The sequence below is a fragment of the Mastomys coucha genome, unplaced genomic scaffold (assembly GCF_008632895.1).
Source record: "Mastomys coucha isolate ucsf_1 unplaced genomic scaffold, UCSF_Mcou_1 pScaffold18, whole genome shotgun sequence".
Taxonomy (NCBI): Eukaryota; Metazoa; Chordata; class Mammalia; order Rodentia; family Muridae; genus Mastomys; species Mastomys coucha.
Genome location: NW_022196900.1, coordinates 1,753,850 through 1,759,849, shown reverse-complemented (window position 1 = coordinate 1,759,849; position 6,000 = coordinate 1,753,850).

The window sequence follows — 6,000 nt, the reverse complement described above, 5'->3', positions numbered from 1 at the left end:
CCCTACAAGAACACAAATGCCAGCCCAGGCTACTATATCCAGCAAAACTCTCAATTACCACAGATGGAGAAAACAAGATGTTCCATGAAAAAACAAAATTTACACATATCTTTCCATAAATCCAGCCCTACAAAGGATAATAGATGGAAAACATCAACACAAGGAGCAAAACTACACCCTAGAAGAAGCAAAAAAATAATCTTTCAACAAATCCACACTAACCTAATTCCACCTCTTACAACAAAAACAACAGGAAGTAACAATTACTTTTTTCTTAATATTTTAACATGAAAATTAATATTACCAACATATCCTAATCATTTGAAATCTAAAAATATGAGGAATTAGAAATTTGTTGATTGTTATTCAATGATCTCTCTAATTTGGTAATTGGAGAAATAGATCCAATATTGTACAATCCATATGCACTTTCAGCTTGTTTGTTTGTGACAGTGTCTTATTGTGTACAACATAAGGGTCTTGAATTCTTGCTTCTCCTATCTCAGCCTCTCTATTAGTAGTACTGCTTATTTCATGTTTTTACACTATACTATGGATTTCAGAACAGCTTACATATTTCAAAAGTCTTTATATATCCAAAAGAAACATAGACAATTAAATTGGGAAGGGGTTTGTAAGAGAACAACAAAGAATGAGACTGAATGTTTTGCTTGAAGTTTGTAACTCTTGTATCAAGTTTGAAGAAGTAACTTTATAAGTTATTCTTTCTCTGAGATTAATGCTTTTCCAAATTATCACACCCAATGAACCAAATTCTTACCCTCATCTAATGTCTGTGCCACCCTCCAAGCAGAACTATTGTTCATTGAAACAGTTAGTGAATGACTTTATGGATAGACCATCTTAATACACACACTATTTCTTTTTTTTTTTTTTCGAGACAGGGTTTCTCTGTGTAGCCCTAGCTGTCCTGGAACTCATTCTGTAGACCAGGCTGGCCTCGAACTCAGAAATCTGCCTGCCTCTGCCTCCCAAGTGCTGGGATTAAAGGCATGCGCCACCACTGCCCGGCTTACTATTTCTTAAATGAATGTAACCTGTTCTCTGTGGGCTGAGAATAAAGTCATTCACTCAAGTCAAATAGCTTTGACCATAGCAGAAAGTCTGTGTCAAAAAATCATGCCTACAATTCATTCCTTGGTGCGGCAGAACTGTCAACTCTCAGCTTAGCTACGATGTAGGTAAAATCCTTTGGTGATATGAGGATCATTCAAGTACAGCCTTATTACAATCAACTCCAATGTCTAAAAATTGTTCTTATTTTGGACTTGTACCATAGTAAGAGGCAAGATTTTAAGCTCTACTAAATATAAAACAAAAAACAAACAAACAAACAAAAGGATTTTATATATTTATGTTCACTTAAGAAAATGCTAGTAGTGATCTATTATTTTGAAATATACAGTTAATATGTTTGAGTTATTTAAAATTTATATTGAGAAAAATGTATGCATTTTAAGTATTGCTGTAGACAAGCATCTACCTAAGACTGTTAATTTGATTGATGTTTTATATCAAACAACTTTTATAATACTCATTTTTATTGTTATAATATTTTATAAATTTTAAAGAATATGACAAAAACATATAGGTAATGAAAAGGGGTCTCTGGGAGGAGTTGGGGTACAAAAGGGAAACAAGATTGTGATGCAATTCTATTTACTTAAAATATGTTTTTAAATGTTAACAAATTCAGATAAATTGAAATCATGTAACTTTTTCTCATCATAGTGCATTAAAAGTTAAAAAGAAAGAAAGATAAAGAAAAGGAAGAGAAAGAGTGAGCAAGAGAGAAATGGATCTTGTTATGATTCCAGAGAGATTAGAAGCAAAGTGAAGCTGCCCTGTATTATGTCTCACCTTAGTGTTTTGGTGAATTGTATCTGGCCCATATACAGTGTCTAAGCCTAGTCAAAAGCAGGTAGATTGTAAGATACAATAGAGTCTTCAAGGCCTTATTGTGTTGGAGAGTTGAAAAACTGAACTCAGAAATGCCAAGAACTTGAGACCTCAGGAGCAGGTATGTGGGTAGGTATAAATGAAGATTAATGGTGCAGAATAATAAAAAAATCTACATTGTATTTAGTACATGATTGACTATATAACTTATAGAGCAATTATTTAATTAAAGTATGTAACACAACAGGTATTGAGGAGCAGCCTGGGTCAGGATCCTTCTGGTTTCCATCTGTGCCCAGAACTGATCCTGAGCCACAGCTCGCCACACACAAATCCCACTGAGAGAGCTGGTCTCCCAGGAGTGCTGACATACAGGCTTACCAGAGAGACAAGCCATGGTCAGAGACAGCAAGATCAGTTAACACCACAGATAATCAGATGGCAAGAGGCAAGGGCAATAACATAAGCAACAGAAACCAAGGCTACTTCGCATCATCAGAACCCAGTTCTTCCTCCACAGCAAGCCTTGGATACCCCAACACACTAGAAAAGCAAGACACTGATTGAAAATCACGTCTCATGATGATGACAAAGGACTTTAAGGAGAACATAAATAACTCCCTTAAAGAAATACAGGAGAAAACAAGTAAAAAGGTAGAAAGCCCTTAAAGAGGAAACATAAAAATCTCTTAAAGAAGTACAGGAAAACACAACCAAACAGGCAAGGAATTGAACAAAACCATCCAGGATCTAAAAATGGAAATAGAAACAATGATGAAATTACAAAGGGATACAACCCTGGAAGTAGAAAACCTAGAAAAGAGATCAGGAGTCATAGATGCAAGCATAACCAAGAGAATATAAGAGATAGAAAAGAGAATCTCAGGTGCTGAAGATACCATAGAAAACATTGACACAACAGTCAAAGAAAATGCAAAATGCTAAAAGCTCCTAAACACAAACATCCAGCAAATCCAGGACCCAATGAGAAGATGAAACCTAAGAATAATAGGCATACAAGAGAGTAAAGATTCCCAACTTAAAGGGTCTGTAAATATTTTCAACAAAATTATAGAAGAAAACTTCCCTAACCTAAAGAAAGAGATGCTCATAAACATACAAGAAGCCTACAGAACTCCAAATGACTTGACTAGAAAAGAAATTTCTCCTGTCATAAAATAGTCAAAACACCAAGTGCACAAAATAAAGAAAGAATATTAAAATCAGTAAGGGTAAAAGGTCAAGTACCATATAAAGGCAGACCTCTCAGAATTACACCAGAGTTCTCACAAGAGACTATAAAAGCCATAAGATCCTGGGAAGATGTCATACAGACCCTAAGAGAACACAAATGCCAGCCCAGGCTACTATATCCAGCAAAACTCTCAATTACCATAGATGGAGAAACCAAGATATTCTATGACAAAATCAAATTTATACAATATCTTCGCATAAATCCAACCCTATAAAGTATAATAGATGGAAAACTCCAATACAAGGAAGGAAACTATACCCTACAAAAAACAAGAAAGTAATCTTCTTTCAACAAACCAAAAAGAAGATAGCCATACAAACATAATTCCACCTCTAACAATAAAAATAACAAGAAGCAACAATCACTGTTCCTTAATACCAATTGACTAAATTCTCCAATAAAAAGACATAGACTAACATACTGGATATGTAACCAGGACCCAGCATTTTTCTGTCTACAGGAAATGTACCTTAGAGACAAAGACAGACACTACCTCAGAGTAAAAGGCTGCAAACCAATCTTTTCAAGCAAATGGTTCCAAGAAACAATTTTAATATTGAATAAAATTGACTTTCAAACAAAAATTATCAAAAAAGATAAAGACACTTAATAATCATCAAAGAAAAAAATCTACCAATATAAACTCTCAATTCTGAATATCTATGCTCCAAATGCAAGAGCACCCACATTAATAAAAAAAAACTTTAGTTTACTTTAAAGCTCAAAGTGTACATTGTACCTCACACAATAATAGTGGGAGACTTCAACACCCTACTTTCATCAATGGACAGATCACAGAAACAGAAACTACACAGAAACACAGTAAACTAACAGAAGTTATGAACCAAGTGGACTTAATAGATATCTATTGAACATTTCATCCTAAAACAAAAGAACATACCTTCTCAGCACCTTATGGTACCTTCTCCCAAACTGACCATATAAGTGATCACAAAAAAGAAGACCTTAACAGATACAAGAAAATTGAAATAATCCAGTGCATCCTATCAGATCACCACAGCTGGTCCTCAAAAACAACAAAAACAACAGAAAGCCCACAATACACATAGAAGCTGAATAATGCTCTACTCCATGATAATTTGGTCAAGGAAGAAATAAAGATGGAAATTAAAGACTTTTTAGAATTTAATGAAAATGAAGGCACAACATATCTAAATTTATGGGACACAATGAAAGCAGTGCTAAGAGAAAAACTCATAGCTCTGAGTGCCTCCAAAAAGGAACTGGAGATAGCATACAATAGCAGTTTGACAGCATATCTGAAAGCTCTAGAATAAAAAGAAGCAAATACACCCAAGAGGAATAGACAGCAGGAAATAATCAAACTCAGGACTGAAATCAATAAAGTAGAAACAAAGAGAACTACAGAAAGAATCAACAAAAGCAGGAACTGATTCTTTGATAAAATCAACAAGATAGATAAACCCTTAGTCAGACTAACCAGAGGGCACAGAGATAGTATCCAAATTAACAAAATCAGAAATGAAAAGGGAGATATAACAACAGAAACTGAGGAAATCCAAAAAATTATCTGATCCTACTACAAAAGCCTATACTCAACACATCTGGAAAACCTGGATGAAATGGACAATTTTCTAGACAGATACCAAATACTAAAGTTAAATCAGAATCAGATAAATGATCTAAACAGTTCCATAACCCCTAAAGAAATAGAAACAGTCATTAAAAGTCTCCCAACCAAAAAAATCCCCAGACCAGATGGGTTTAGTGCAGAATTCTATCAGACCTTCAAAGAAGACCTAATACCAATATTCTTCAAACTATTTCACAAAATAGAAACAAAAGGAAACTACCCAATTTGTTCTATGAATTCACAGTTATGCTGATACCAGAACCACACAAAGACCCAACAAAGAGAACTTAAGATGAATTTCCCTTATGAATATTGATGCAAAAATACTCAATAAAATTCTTGCAAGCCAAATCCAAGAACATATCAAAATGATCATTTGCCACCACCAAGTAGGCCTCATCCCAGGAATTCAGGGATCATTCAGTATATGGAAATCCATCAACGTATTCCACTACATAAACAAACTCAAAGTTAAAAACCCACATGTTCATTTCCGTAGATGCTGAAAAAGCATTTGACAGAATTCAGCATCCCTTCATGTTAAAGGTCTTGGAAAAATGAGGAATTCAAGGCCCATATCTAAACATAGTAAAAGCAATATATAGCAAACCAGTAGCTAACATCAAACTAAATGGAGAGAAACTTGAAGCAATCCCACTAAAATCAGTGACTAGACAAGGCTGCCCACTCTCTTCTTATCTCTTCTATGTAGTATATGATGTTCTAGCTAGAGCAATTAGATAAAAAAAAGCAGGTTAAAGGGATATAAGTTGGAAAGGAAGAAGTAAAAATTTTTCTATTTGCAGATGATATGTTAGTATACTTAAATGACCACAAGAATTGTCCCAGAAAATTCCTACAGCTGATAAACAACTTTAGCAAAGTGGTTGGATATAAAATTAATTCAAACAAATCAGTAGCCTCCCTATACTCAAAGGATAAAGAGACTGAGAAAGAAATTAGGGAAAGACACCCTTTGCGATAGTCACAAACAATATAAAACGTCTTGGTGTGACTATAACCAAACAAATGAAAGATCTGTATGACAAGAACTTCAAGTCTCTGAAGAAAGAAATCTAAGAAGACTTCAGAAGATGGAAAGATCACTCATGCTAATGTATTGGCAGGATTAATAGAGTAAAAATGACCATCTTGTTGAAATCAATCTACAGATTCAATGCAATCACCATCAAAATTTTAACTCAATTCT